Source organism: Narcine bancroftii, chromosome 3, assembly GCF_036971445.1.
Source record: "Narcine bancroftii isolate sNarBan1 chromosome 3, sNarBan1.hap1, whole genome shotgun sequence".
Taxonomy (NCBI): domain Eukaryota; kingdom Metazoa; phylum Chordata; class Chondrichthyes; order Torpediniformes; family Narcinidae; genus Narcine; species Narcine bancroftii.
The window spans coordinates 168,357,173-168,373,280 of NC_091471.1; the positions used below are offsets into that span (position 1 = coordinate 168,357,173).

The 16,108-nt window shown below is 41.9% G+C and overlaps 1 long non-coding RNA gene across 1 annotated transcript; it reads left to right on the forward strand.

Moving 5' to 3' along the window:
* Positions 1-5,111: 5,111 nt before the first annotated feature.
* Positions 5,112-15,346, forward strand: LOC138756283 (uncharacterized). Its single transcript, XR_011352946.1, has 3 exons — positions 5,112-5,196; positions 8,464-8,588; positions 15,212-15,346. It is a non-coding gene; the product is annotated as an uncharacterized lncRNA (long non-coding RNA).
* The last annotated feature ends 762 nt before the right edge of the window (positions 15,347-16,108 follow it).

Here is a 16,108-nt window from a genome sequence, read left to right on the forward strand (position 1 = left end):
ACACTACATATGACGCTGCCTTTCAGGTGTTGAAGGGTAGGTACCTGAAGTCGCAAAACAAGGTCCTATCAAGGCACCGACTCGCTCTACGTCACCAACGTTGCCAAGAAGTATAGGTATGAAGCGGCTAAGGGCCATATTCATGAGGAAGAACAGATCCAGGACACTCTAGTCGCAGGGGTCCACTCGAGGTACATGAAGCAGTGGCTGCTTGATTCCAGAAAGAAATACCTGGCTAGCCATGTCAAGCTGGCCAAATTGTTAGAACAGGCCAAGCTCAAGAACGATGACCTCAAAGCCAGCTAGCTTAGTCACCGAGGTGATCCCTTCCAAAGACCGGCTACTCCCACTACCTCAGCCTAACGGCTGCCACTTCCCATGCTAGGGATCGCCCATGCTAGGGAGTGCTTTATCTGCAGCCAGAGGCAGCATCCCCAACCTCGTTGCCCAGCAAAAGTCTGTGTTCCAGTTGTGGCAAGAAAGGGTATTGGGTGAGGGTTTGCTACACGAGAGGAAGCCCAGGGAAGTCCACAGCCTGCACCGCTCCCAGATCTAATTTCAGCCCCAAGCCATCTGCCCCGAATTCACCCGAACCCACTTGCTGCACTACATGTCAATGGAGGGTGGCAGTGAGGAAATGGCGCGAAAAGGCTCAGCGACCATATTGCCGCGACCCAAATTCAAACTCTGTGCCATCAGTATCGGAGGAGGAAGGAGGGTGGCCATCTTGCTGTGCCACAAGGTCAATGCCATCTTACCCATGCAATGCTATCCAGGATGGTGTGGGGGGGGGGGCACTCATGTGAGTATGGAGTCTCCAGGGTCCTCGCCTCGATGGTCCTAGATCAGGACAAACCTCACCAGCTCAGTAACTCCATAGTGATTGTGAAGGTAAACAAACATTCCACTAAATGTCTAATCGACACAGGCTCTACTGAAAACTTCAGACTCACAGACTGTGCAAAAATATAACCTGAACATGTATCTTTCTAATTATCACATATTCTTTGTGTCTCATTCGCATTCTACGCGTGTTCAACAACATTGTATAGTACATCTGCTGTTTGAAGGAGGGATTCTGTAAATTTTACTTGTATATACTTGATGAATTGTGTCCTCTGGTTTTTTTGGGTCTGGACTTCCTGTATCATCTTAAAAGCATGACCTTGGAGTATTCTGGTCCTCCCCCCTGTAATGGTTTGGAACAGAGGGCCCCTAAAATCAGAACCTAAATGCAGTCTCTCCACACTGAATATCAACCCCCCCTTCCCAAATCTGTCCTTGGACTGCAAACCTATTGCTATCAAGAGCAGGAGGCAGACAGAGATTTTTATAAAGTATGTGTCACAATGTCTGCTCGACGAAGGTATCATCGTACCTAGCACCAGCTCGTGGAGAGCACAAGTGGTAGTGGTGAAAGGGAAAAAAAAGACCAGGCTAGTAATTAACTATAGCCAAACTATTAACACTCCTGGACACATATCCCTACCCTCGAATTTCAGACATGGTGAATGATATTGTGCAATATCAGGTCTATTTTGTCATCATCCTGAAAGCTGTTTATTACCAGCTGCCAATCCATTCTGAGGACCATCTGTCTATGGCATTTGAGGCCAACAGTTATCTCTATCAATTCCGGAGGGTCTCTTTCGGTATCACTAATGAGGTTTCTATTTTCCTGAGGCAGATGGACAGAATGGTGGATGAGTAAGGGTAGAAGGCTACCTTCCCCTACCTTGATAACATCACCATCTATGGCCATATCTTGGAAGACCATGACATCATCCTCCAGTTTTCTCCACATAGTAAAAGCCCTGAACCTCAGTTATAACTCTGACAAGTGCGTGTTCAGGACTATCCTTGGTCACGTGGTGGAGAATGGCATCATTGGCTCCGATCCCTATAGGATGCGACCCCTGTTAGAGCTCCCCGTTCCCAGGACCACAAAGGCTTTGAGGAGATGCCTCGGGTTTTTCTCATATTATGCCCAGTGGATCCCTCAATACGCCCAGGTTTGCCCTCTCTTAAAAGCCACTAATTTTCCCCTCTCAGCTGAAACCCAAACGGCTTTTAACTACCTCCAGAACCAAATTGAAAAAGCCGCCATGCATGCAGTGGACAAGAATGTACCTTTCCAAATGGAAAGCAATGCTTTGGATGTAGCCCTGGCCGCTACCCTCAACCAGGCGGGCAGGCCAGTTCTATATTTTTCCTTGGACATTACAAGACCACGAGCACCAGAACCCATCTGTGGAAAAGGAGACTGAAGCCATTGTAGAAGCTGTGAGGCACTGGAGACATTACCTGGCCAGTAGGAAATTTATGCTCCTCACTGACCAGTGCTTGGTCACATTCATGTTTAATAATGACAAGGGGGGCAAAATCAAAAATGACAAGGTTGCTAGGTTGAGGATCGAGCTCCCCACCTACAATTATGACATTGCCTATCAGCCAGGAGCCCTTAATTACCCTCCAGATGCCTTATCCAGAGGAAGTTATGCCTCTGCACACACCAGCCAACTGCAGTCTCTACATAATTTGCTCTGCCATCCGGGGTCAACTGTATGGCTCATTTCGTCAAGCTGCACAATCTGCCCTATTCCATGGAAGACGTCAGGGAAATGACCAGGTCTTACTAGGTCTGCGTGGAGTGCAAGCCACACTTCTACTGCCCCTGATCAAGTCATCCAGGCCCTTCAAACAGCTAAGCATCGATTTGAAGGGATTGCTCCCCTCCACAAATGGGAGCACGTTCCTCTCTATCATTGATGAGTACTCCAGCTTTCCATTCGCCATTCCGTAACCACCTCGTCAGTCACGAAGGCCCTAGACTCCATTTTTACCCTGTTCTGGCATCCCAGCTATATTCATAGTGACCGGGCTCATCCTTTATGAGTGACGAGCTACATCAGTACCTGCTGGCAAGAGGCATTCTGTCCAGCAGGAATACTAGCTACAACCCCTGGGGGAACAGGCAGGTTGAAAAGGAGAAGGTCATGGTCTGGAAGGCTGTCAATCTGGCCCTGAAGTCAAAAAGCCTTCCAGACACACGCAGGCAGGAAGTCCTCCCTATGGAAATCCACTCCATACGCTCGCTACTATGTATCTCAACCAACGCTACTCACGAGCTCCTATTCAATTTCGAAAGAAGATTGCCATCGTGAACTACACTCCCAACCTGGCTTATAATCCTAGTCCAATCCTTCTCAGGAAGCACATGAGGAGAAGCAAGACTGACCCTCTGGTGGAAAGGGTGAAACTGCTCCAAGCCAATCCCACGTATACCTATGTGGAGTACCCGGATGGCAGGGAGGACACAGTATCCATCAGGGGTTTGACATCCACCAGTACAAGGGTATGTTGCCTCAAGTGCCCTGCGAGCCACAGAGCTCATTCTCGCCACCCTCAGTCAAGGCCTCAGGCAATCCAGTTCAGGAGGAAAGTGTATCCCCCCTCCATCGTTGAGCCGGAGACCCTGCCTGCCTCACCTCCCCCACAAGGGGACCAGGAGACCTAAGGAGTCCAAGGCCTCCCCAATGCTAAGGTGTTCCACCAGGATCTCCAAACCCCTGCACCACTTAATTATGTAAATGTCTAAATAACAATGTTTTTAAACTTTATTTTGAACCCACGTTCTTTGTCTTGATTCACAGACTTTAAATTCTGCAGGAAGGGATGAATGCAGTGAAATGGGATTCACTGGTAGTGTGTTTTGCTGATGGCTGGCCCCGCCTCCTGGCTCCACCCTTATCTGCTCACCAATAACCCTGGTTTCCCGCCTAAATCCAGAACCCTTCTGAAGACCACTGAGAGATCCTACTCTCAGTTATAAGCTAATAAAAGTGTTTGTTCTCCCTCCAGTCATTAGAGCTCTTATTCACGCTACACACCCCCCTCCTGCCCTCTGCGCTGGAGAACCCCCACCCCGTGACGTTCTTCCCCCTTCTCATGGTGACATTATCCTGTTGTCTGTGAGAGCCTTCTCCTCTGAGAGGCCCGTGTCTGTGAGAATCCACCTCTCTGCAACACCACCTCTTTATGTAATGCTCTGTCAACTTATCTCTGTGTGATATTCCTTGCCTTCTCACTTCCTGTTTCTGTATGTAAGACTTTTTCTGTGTGTATATGACATAATCTCTGTATCACTCCTTATCTCTCTGTAGTCATCTGCCTCTGTTGTTGGACTCCCTCTCTCTGTGTGGTGCCCCCATCTGTGCATAAATCCCACTCTCTGTCACTTCCTCTCTGTGTGTGACTCATTCTCTTTCTGTGACACGCCCCTCTCTCTGCGCGAGAACCCCGTGAGGCCCAATAGTGTGACATTCCCCCTCTCCACTGTAACATTCTCCCCCTCTCACTGCTGTTTTAGGGTTAGTTATTTTGTTTTCATTGTGACCAATTTTTCTCCTTCATGACGTTTGTTTTATATGTCATTTTAATGACTAATATGTGATTTTTGATGCATTTCCAGACTTGTCAATGCCTTCCCTGACTTGAAATACATCATCGTATTCATTCCATTTAATTATTTAATTAATTTATGGTGACTCTTCAACCATCCGGCCCACACATGGTAGAAGGATATGAGCAAAATGCAGGAAAATAGGACGAGCAAAGGTGGACAACTTGATTGGTATAGACAAGTTGGGCCGAAGGGCCTCTGTGTGTTGTGAAACTCTAAGTTTTCTTTCATGTTACACACTGGATGCTTTGAGCCTTTTTGCACCCAACAACAATATTAAATAAATAGAAGATCCTGGATGTTGTATGGACCAATGAACAGCACACTTCAGGTTCAAGTTGCATGCCGCAAGATGCAGCGATAAAGTTTGTTTCTCGAGTATTCCAGGTAGCCATCTCATTATACTGCAACAAGAAAGATACAGTACAGAGGGGCAGAGTTATAGAGAGAGATTCGGTGGTTCAGAGTGAGGCAGGATTATTTTCCTAGATGTGAGGTTTACAATAGCAGGACAGAAACTGTCCTTGAATCAGGTAGTGCATGTGTTGGCTACTTTATGTATTTTTGTATTTTTTCTGGTGATGCAATAAAGGGCCATTCAGTCCACTGATCTCAGAACAATCACATTTGTTCCATTCCATTCCCCCCCCCACCAACAATTTCCCAGCAATCTATTCTCTTTCTTGCCCATCAACACAAGAACATTTGCATTCCTTAGAATGCATGCTAGGGAGGTAATGATACAACCATATAAAACATCTGTTGGGAACCGTTGTGAAAAGTATTCAAAGAGCTGTTTCTGCAAAACGTAATGAGCAGTGTTAATAATGGCTGCTCAGAGAAAGCAGATGCGAGACTTGTGGGAGAGAAGGGTGGGGTGGTGGGGGGGGGGGGTTGCCTGCTAGAATACGAAGGAAGGTCAGTTCCTGCAAGAAATTGCAGATAAGGCCAAGTTGATTTTAAAAATCGCGAAAGAACGGGAACATGTGACAAAGCATCATACCAAATAAGGATGAGAATAAATAAGGGTAGTAAAATAAGGGTCGTGGGAGAAGTAAACAAGGGTGGGCTTTAAGACAAGGAGAGGAACAGCTTTTGATAGGTTAAACTAACATATCAATTACTCAGTTAACTAACCAATTAAACTAATGGAGGAGTGCTTATTCACACAAAGAAATGTATAAAAAAGGTTGTTGAGTATCAGTGTGTGTGCCTTTCTGAAGGACACCCACTCTTGCAAGAACATTGAATAAAAAATATCGCTTCACCTATTGAATCTGCAAAATTATTTAATCAGTGAGCTGTGTTTCTCACACTGTGGACACTGCAATTTTGCTCACCACACTGTCAGAAGGGTGTGATGGGACTGCAGATGATGCAAAGGATGTTGCCTGGGGTGAAACATTTCAGCTGGGAAAAGAAACTGCAAAGTCTAAGTCTGGTTTCTTTGGAGAAGAGAAAGCAGAACACAAAAGTGCTGGAGAAAATCAACAAGTTACACAGCATTCATAGACAGTAAGATGCATCGGCCTGAATGTGACCTGTGAGTTTCTCCAGCACATCTGCATATTTCACTCGACCCTAGCAACCGCAGATTTTCTTTAACTCCAAAGTTGAGTGAGACCTGCTTCAGGTATACAAAATTATCAGTGAATTGATAGGGTAGGTAGATACATTTCTTTTTGCACAGAATTCTGTGGTGTGAGGGCAAGTTTTACTAGGGGGTAGTTGAAATTTGGAATCTAGTGCCTGAGCAATTGGTGGAGAGATTTGCCCAACACATAAGTATTTAGATGAGTACCATAGCCAGCGTAGCTAATGCTGACTCCCAGAGTAGATCCATCAATCCCAATCTCCCCATTATTTCCCAGCATTCATTCTCTCACACATTCCCATTAATAGCCACACTCCAATTCTCCTATAGTTTCCTGGGGAAAATTGACTGCTGCCAGCTTTAACGACCAATCTACCATTGCTAGGTCTTCTCTTAAATTAACAATAGTAGCCTTCACCCAATTTAAGACTCATTACTGGTCCATCTTTTTCCATAACTACAAAATATACGGAGTTCTGACATTATTGTAAATGATACCCCATTGAAACTTCCTCCACTTGGCCAGTTGCATTTCTCAAGATCCAGTAATGATCCTTCTCTCATTGGCTAAAAGCTCTGTTGGACACATCTCAAAAATATCACCTCCTCCGAGTATCTAGCGCTAAGGCAATCCCAATTAATATTTTGGAAATTGAAATACGATAACCTTAGTTTTATTGCATCTCTCTGATATCTACCTATATTCCATTCCTCTCTCTTGCTGACTGTTGGGAGATCTGTAACACACCTCCACAAAGTGACAACATCCTTTTTGATTCAAATTTCCACCTATATGGCATGATTTGTGGAACCTGTGGTAGGTGCTCCTCAATACTGAATGCAACTTTTAACATGAATTTTTGATCCCAATGCAAAATACTTTGAGGTTTTTGGGAGTAATAAACAAAGGTGGTACACTGCTTGTGAAAGCTCCAGTGCCACATGATAGGTGTGGTGCATGACCTGTGACATCTGTGGTGATCATTTAACACTTGGAAAACATTAATTGTGCTCAGGTCAATTACACAGAAGAATGCCTGAGTCAATTTCCTGATGGACACATTTCTGTATAGAAGTGATCAGTAATACAAGAAAACTCAGGTAAAACTTCCTACACTAGGTGAAAAATGTACACAGATGATCCAATTGCTTGGCTCCCATTCTTCAGAGTGCCATGGATAGCCATACATTTATGTGGGGAAATACTCACACATGGAGACATATCTACACAGATGTGTATAGACACATAGATATACAAATATGCACAAGCACACACTTTTGAACAAGGTCAATGGACTACTATAGGACTTATCAGAATTAATTGCTCCCAACCCAGCCCAAAATCTCAGCAGTATTCTGACTGTCCATTTTGAGTTCAGCTAACATTGTAGCCTTGGTATCAGATCATGGTCCTTTTTGATCTGTGTATCTCTGCTAGCATTTAGTGACTGGGGAAATCTTCTAATTAACTTTTAAAAATCCTTTCTGTTGGCAGTTGGTTGAATTGGAAAACTCCAAGGATATGAAATTGCCCTTGGCTAGAAAACTGAAATGTTTCAACAGATTTTTTTATGTCTGTGAAGCAGTTTTCTTTTTTTAATTATCATGTTCTGCTTTCACTATCAACAATATTTTCTTTTACAGAAACTCCTTGATTTTTCATGGTATTGAACATGGGCATTTGAGACCAAGAACCATGGTGGTGTTAAAGAATGGATGGTAATTGCCCCAAGGGAAAAAAAATGTCACTCAGTCCCCTTTTAAAATCATACATTGTGTCATTTTTATCTAATAATTTGATTTGATATTTTGGGTTTAATAGAGTCCCTCTGGCAGTTGGGGAGCAGATAACTGGAAATGAAAAAAATGCTCAAGTTTTGACAAAAATCAGTAGCAAATGAAATGTTTCTGTTTTAGATCAATAACCTTGCTATGGAATTATTTTGATTATAGGGATTTCCCTGCACTACATGTTGAGAGAGCCACAAGCAGCTTTAACTTTGAGGTACCATTGGGCCACCAACTGAAGACAAGTATAATTGTAAAGTGACAAGTTTACACAAGTCGTTTTCATTTTAAATCTGGACAAAATAATTGACAATGAAGACACGACGGAACTTTATGCTGACATAAGATTCCTGAAAACTCTAAGGCTCCCTGTTGCTGTTCTTAATGCTGTTGGAGATACTTGTGTCTTAAAATCAAGATTATATAATTGGCTTTCTTTCCTATCAGATTCCATAACTGCAACACTTTATGGCTTCCATGTATCACCTCCCAGCCTGCGTAACTATCTCCACCCTTCCCTACCTGACTATCTGCCAGTCCTCACCTGGATCCACCTGTGACTTTCCAGCTCTTACCTCACCGACTCTTCATTCTGGCTATTGTCCCTCTTCTCTTTCAGCATGTATGAATGTTTTCGGGCTGAAATGTTGACTGTCCATTTACCTCCAGAAGTTGCCTGACCCACGGAATTCCTCTAGTGGCAATAATGCTGACTGTTTTCAGAAATGCAACAGACTAAAGAAGGTAAATAAGGGGAATTTTAAAAATAACCTACTCATTCAAGAAGCTGTGAATTGACCTGCTTGTACTTGTGTATGGATGTGTGTTCTTCACAATGCGTCATTATACTTGTGAGAGCAAGAACGAGCAACTGTGCGTGTGAGCACGTGACCTCATGTGAGCGCGTCACCCCGTGTGTTGAGTGATTATGGTATTTGTATATTTATGTATGCATGCCTCTGTTTGTCCATGCATTGCTACATAAGTGTGTGAATGTCCCTGTAAAAGATCCCATAGCATTTTTTTAAATAAAGACCATCCACCTACACGCATTTTCATGTGCAAACCATGTGCTGGAATCTGCACCATCTCCCCTCTTCCCTCTCTCATTTCATATTAAGGGCCTCAACCTGAAATGTCAACTGTCCATTACCCCTCACAGACATTGCCTGACCCTTTGAGTGGGCTCATGGATCAGATCATTTGGTACGTTTCCATGCTGTAAAGTTAGAGTTTTGTTGAACTTTGTCAGTTTAAGTGAAATTTTACAGAAATTAGATGACAGAAGTCAGATTACCTTTCATCCAAAGAGTCAGTTTAAGCTACTATTGATTCTATGACATAGAATGAGGCCATTTGTCCCTTTGAATTTATGATGGCTCCCAGAGCAATCCAATCCATAATTTCCCTGTAACACATTTCCTTTCACATGCCTGTGAACAACCTTCATCTCATTTACCTACCACTCACCTGCACTTGAAACAATTTAAAAGCAGCTAGTTAACCTACTAACACATCTTTGGGATGAGGAGGAAAATTGGGACATGCAGGGGACATCCACGCAGACACAGGAGAAACTCACAGGAAGAACATGCAAACTCCCCAAAGACAGCACCAGATCAGGGTTGAACACAGATCTCTTGTGGAAAAGTTGGAAATGCTGAGTTTTAATCACCCAACAGTACACATCTGTGAATGCCATTAGTAAATTGCCTGATGCTTACTTAGATAAAAGTTCATCTGAGCATTTATCATCCAGTTTTAGTTAACCTTTTCTTTAACTGACAAGTCCAACAAAGCTCTAAATGCCCATGATGCCATGGAGTCATACAGCACAAAAATAGGCCCTTCAGTCCATCAAGTCCATACTATTCCACTATGATCCCATTTTTATTTTCCCCACATTATTTCTTACTCTCCACAGATTCTACCATTCACTTTTACATTAAGAGCAATATACAACCTACAACCACTGTTCCCTCTAAGCTGTGCCTATATGTACACACACACGTTTTGCAACCAGCGCACAAAGGAAATTGATGTCTGCACAAACTGATCAAAGTAGTTCAAGCTATAGAATAAAATCTTAACTAAATACATCACTTCGTAAAATTAAATTATACTTCTATTTCTATATATTTAACATGTCAATACAGTTTTATTAACCATGAGAGATAGGCTGTGGCAAAATTATTTTGAAACAATTTCAAGTTTACATTTGCACAAGCATTTAATGTGGACAGACTTTCGTCACAGGAAAAAAAAATTTGCACAGCAAAAGTTTTTGCACTCACTGACAACTAAAAATTAGAGGGAACATTGTCTACAACCTGTTGGATATGAGAGAAAGCCAGAGCACTCAGAAGAAACTCACATGATCACAGAAAGTGTGTGCACACTCCACAGAGCAAGCATCTGAGAAAAGGACTGAATTAAACTTTCTGGAACTGTGAGGCAACAGATCTATTATCTGCAATACTGTGAAATGACACAAGATGGTGGATCAGAAACAAAGTACAGACAATGTTTTATACTGGACAATTTAGTCTGCTGAGTTGTCAGTTCCAGAAATGTTAACTCCTTTATCCTGATCACAGATAATCCTTCAGATACACCATCAAGAGTATCCTGTAAGGAGAGTCACTGTGTGGTACAAGAGTTGCTCCACCCAAGATCATGAGAAATTGCACTGAATTGGGGAGTGGGGGGGGGGGGGGCATGGACATGCAGAGAATCCGAGCAGATGTGTTTTGAAGGAGCTCTCTATAAAAAGTTTTACAAAGATAGTTTGAAAACTCAAAAACCAGAATTTCATCATCAAAAATGGGAAAAACTAGTACTAAATGGCCAAGGCAGTCAAAAACAAAAACTGAAGAAGCAACAGCTCAGCCAGGAACATTGAATGAAAAACCTATGAGGAGCAGCTCAGGCCTTGGGACCGGCTGAACCCAGCAGAGCCAGGGGGGTGGGGGGTTGGCCCAAGATATAGCTAATATCCTGAAATAGATAGAAACTTTGTGCACTTATTTTACAAGTATTGAATCAGCAATAAGAGACATATCGGAAAAGATATTGGAAATTTTAAAAATTGCGGAAGATTTAATGGAACAAATGACTCAAGTGGAGGCGGAGCCGGACAAAACAAAAGACAGGCTGAAGGCTTTAGAAGAAAAAGCAAAAACATGGGACACAGACAGAAAAGAATTGATGGAGAAGATCAAGCATATAGAAAAATTCAGCAGAAGCAATCATTATACGGAGAGAAGGAATCCCACAAATGCTGCGATAAAACAAGTTAAATGCAAAGTTGCAAATTGAAAGGGCTTACTGGACCCTTGGACCCAGAAGAACCAGCAAACAGCGACCACGACCAGTCTTAGCAAGACTTTTAAGTTACTGGGAGATGGATGCAATCTTAGGAGCAGCATGATGTCATGATAATGAATATGTATGAGATGTACCAGAAGTCACGTGGTATGAGAGAGAGATAAGAGCACAAGCAGGAGAACAAAGGGAAACTGGAAAATAAAGACTCTGAGAAGTTTACCTGATAAAACTTGTGTTTAATGTTTTATTAACTTCACATTTTGGGCCACAAATGTGACATTGACGATGAGGATGAAAGAAGTTTGAAGAAAATTAAAGACTAAAGAAGATTACAGAGTATTACAGAGAACTTCAAGGTGATAAGAATTTTCTCTTTGTCTCAGTACTTTTGGGGCTGGAATATTTCCTCATGGCTGGGGCAGACGGTGACTTTCTTACACATAGTGGAATTGCTCATTTTGACCCAACGGGTGATGCAAGCACTGTAAGTGTGAAGTGGAAGGCATGGCTGAAAGAATTTGAATCCTACGCCGACAGTCGTGGCCTATTTCTAGATACCGGTACAGTTGAACAAAAAGCGCAGAGAAGGGCGTTACTTCTTTTCACTGCTGGTCCCGCAGTTTGGGAAACATTTAAGACACTTTTGAATACTGGAAGAAAGGATGAGTACCGGAAAGCGTTAGATGAATTAAATGCACACTATGTAGTGACACCGAATGCTACATTTCAACGCCATTTGTTTCGGAGAATGAGACAAGAAGATGGCCAGACAATTGCTCAGTACGTGACGAGACTAGGCCAGCTAGCTGTTGGATGCAATTACATGCCAGCTGATTTGGACAACCAATTACTGGATCAAGTCGTACAGCACTGCAGATCAGATAAACTCAGAAGACGTCTACTGGAAAAAGGGAGTGAGTTGGAACTCACCGATGCTTTAACCATTGCTGCTGCATTAGAGGCTGTTGAAGGGCAATTTCATACCATGACCCTGAAAGACAACTCAAGCCAGCAAATTAAGAGGCTCTCACATCGCCATAACCAGCCAAGATATGCGTCGACACAGGACGTGGAGTGTTATCGATGTGGAAACCGAGGTCACTTTGGAAAAGACCCATATTGCCCGGCCAAAGGCAAAGTTTGCAGAAAGTGTGGAGGTAAGGACCACTTTGCAAAGAAGTGCAAAAGCAAGTCCAATGCAGACCAGAAGAGGAAGAGTATAACTTCCAAAGGCAAAGCCTGGGGGAAAGGAAAGTATCCTGGAAAGAAAGACACCATTCGCCAGATAGACGGTGACGATGATGATACCCAGGAGGAACAGAGTTGTTACCAATTTACGTTGAATGAAGTACATCATGAGAAGGTCCCAGTGATCATTGGTGGAGTGACAGTGCAGGTCATTGTAGACTCAGGCAGTGACAGTAATGTGATTGATCGACATTTATGGGAGAAGTTGAAAAGGAAAAAGATCATCTGTACCTCAAAGAAGTGTTCCAAGAAACTGTATCCATACACAGCAACCAAGCCATTGCAGACCATTGGATGTTTTACTGCAACTGTTGAAGCTGGAGATAAGTACACCGAAGCAGAGTTTATGGTCATAGAAGAGAGGGGAGAACCATTGCTGAGTAGAAGCACAGTGCAAGACCTGACAATATTTCATATTGGAGCTTGTGTCAATTCAATTCAGTCATACGAGGATATGAAGCAAGAATTCCCCGCAGTCTTCCAAGGAGTAGGAAAGCTGAAAGGTCGACAATTGAAGCTAGCGGTAGATGAAACGGTCAAACCCAAGGCACAACCAATGCGCCGAACTCCGTTTGGATTTCGTGGGAAAGTCGAAGCCAAAATTAAAGAATTGATTGAACAAGACATTATTGAACCGGTGGAACATTCGACACAATGGGTCAGTCCCGTAGTGATTGTGCCCAAACCAAAGGGTGACATAAGACTATGTGTTGACATGAGAATGGCCATTGAAGTTATAATTAGAGAACGACACCCTATACCAACAGTGGAGGAAATACTTCAAGAACTAACTACCAGCAAGGTATTCTTGAAAATTGATCTGAAATGGGGCTATCATCAATTAGAGCTGGATTCAGGTTCCCGAGATGTAACAACTTTGTGACTCACTGTGGATTGTATCGTTACAAGAGACAAAATGAGTCCATTGAAAAACGATTGAGGATTGCACACGCAGAAGGACAAAATTGGCGAGAAGCATTGCTATCTTATGTGGCTGTCTATAGAGCAACGCCTCATGCAACCACTGGAAAAAGTCCTGCAGAAGCATTTTTTTGGGAGAAAAATCAGCACAAAAATGCCAGAAATAAAGGAAATCAGAGACGACCAGGAGATGAGGGACCACGATGCTGAAAAGAAAGGTGCAGCAAAGCTGTACACAGATTCGAAACGTGGAGCCAAGTATTCAGACATCATGCCAGGAGATAATGTTCTAGTGAGGCATGAAACTGGTGGTAAGCTAGATACACCTTATTACCATCAACCCTATACTGTCGTATCCAGAAGTGGCAGTATGGTGACAGTCAAGTCTCCGACTGGAGTCCTGTATAAGAGAAATGTATCAGGTGTAAAAAGGTACCAGTCCAGAGATACATCGAGCGAAGAGGTTGAAAGGCCAATACGAGATGCTGAAACTGAGAGACCTGATGATGTTCCAGAGGCAGTTACCAGCACTCCTGATGAAGTGACTAGAGCGCCAGAAACACCCGAAGCCGAGGCGAGCAGTATTTCCGACGCTGAGAATGAACAACCGAGAAGCGACGACAATATCGCAGGCAGGCCGAAACGAAACCGGAAAGCGCCCAAACGATACGAAGACTTTGTGCCATAGTTTTAATAAGAACTTTGGGACAGTATTTTAATCTTATATCATAATGTGCATGTATGAGTGCTGTAGGAAGTAAATTTTATGTAGTTGAGTTATAGTATTACCATTAGTTACGATGTTTGTAGGTTTCCGAGGGATATTGGTAAGTGAAGGTAAAGTTTATTTCTGATTAAAGGAGGGATGATAATGAATATGTATGAGATGTACCAGAAGTCACGTGGTATGAGAGAGAGAGATAAGAGCACAAGCAGGAGAACAAAGGAAACTGGAAAATAAAGACTCTGAGAAGTTTATCTGATAAAACTTGTGTTTAATGTTTTATTAACTTCACATTTCGGGCCACAAATGTGACACATATGAATATTCAAAAAATAATAATGGTGGTAGACAATTTAAAAGTAATGTTTTTTTCAGGACTGTAGCCCTGTCTTGGTCAAACAAAGAAAGTGATGAGGTAAAGCGACATCTGTAATTCAAAAACTTTAAATATTTAATGATTTACCCAGTGACACTGAGGGTTGATGATTTTCAAGAATAAGGAAAAAGTGGAAGAGTTTTTACAAAAGTTCTGAAGAGATTTGAACTGCCAGATAAGATCGAAAGGACCATTTTGGAATGGGACTAACTGAAGGATATATCTTTTTTTACTATTTTGTAGTACTGAGTCATCTTGCTTTTGCTGCTAAAAGAAAAAAAAAATCATTGTAATATACATGGAGAGGTCTGGAAAGAAAGGAAGATGGTGAGGAAAGTGGCAGGGTGGGGACCCCGATTTAAGGGGGAAAATGGCACAGGAAAGGAGTGGTTTTAAAAGATGGTGTAAAATAGATGGATTCTTCTTCTTTGAAAGATTCAATGGGCTTTTACCACTGGCTTCCAGGTTTTATTGGTTAATGTCACCATTAGAGTGTGTGTGTGTGTGTGTGTGTGTGTGTGTGTGTGTGTGTGTGTGTGTGTGTGTGTGTGTGTCTTAAAGGGGAAATGTTTCTTAAAGGGGAAATGTATTATTATCAATATTATTTAAAAATTGGAAAGATTTTGTTATACAATATTTGTTTGAAAAGTGGTTATGGTTAAAACATTAAAGTTTATTAGTCTTAATATTTATAGGTTAAATGTGATGATGAAAAGGAAAGGGGTCTTGGCATACCTAAAGAAATTAAAATCAGATATATTCTTTCTGCAGGAAACACATCTTACCAAACTGGAACACGATAAATTAAAAAGAGGATGGGTAAGACAAATAATATTGTCTTCCTTTGGTTCAAAGACAAGAGGGGCAGCAATTCTAATAAATAAAAATATGCCAATTTTAATAGAAGATACATTGACCAATTTGAAAAGTGTGCAATGGCAGCTTCTAAAAATTATAGAGAAGCATGTTCATTTATGAATATTTATGACCCAAATTATGAAAATGAAGCCTTTATGAAGGATATCAAAAACAGCAGGAAGACGACAAAATATACTGGCCAGAGCAGAATTTAATTTTTGCTTAGACCCAATACTAGATAAATCTGCAAGAACAATAACAAGGGAAAAAGCAGCAAAAACTATAATTTCAGAAATGAAGGATCTAAATTTTACTGATATATGGAGGCAATTAAATCCCGCAGAGAGACTACTCCTTTTATTCAAGGGCGCATGATTCACATACAAGGATTGACTTATTTTTAATGTCTGCCAGTTAAAAAGTAGAGTGATAAACAGAATATCTAGTGAGGCTTCTATCAGATCACAGTATACAGATGGTGTCTTAATACTATGCTACTTAAAAGAACAGACTTCTGCTGGTTTATAAAGAGACAGATAGAAACATTTTGCAAAACAAATCTGCCATCTACTAACAATAATTTTTTGATATGAGTCACTCTCAAAGCATATTTGAGGGGTCAAATTATATCCTACACAAATAATCTTGAAAGAATATATGGCAGAGGTAAATAGTTTGGAGAAAGATATAGATTTATAAAAAAATCAAAGAACAGAACTACAAGAAGAACAGATTACTGGAGAATAGAAAGCTAAGGTACAATACAATACAAACATAGAGAACAGAAAAAGCTATATTAAACACTAAATA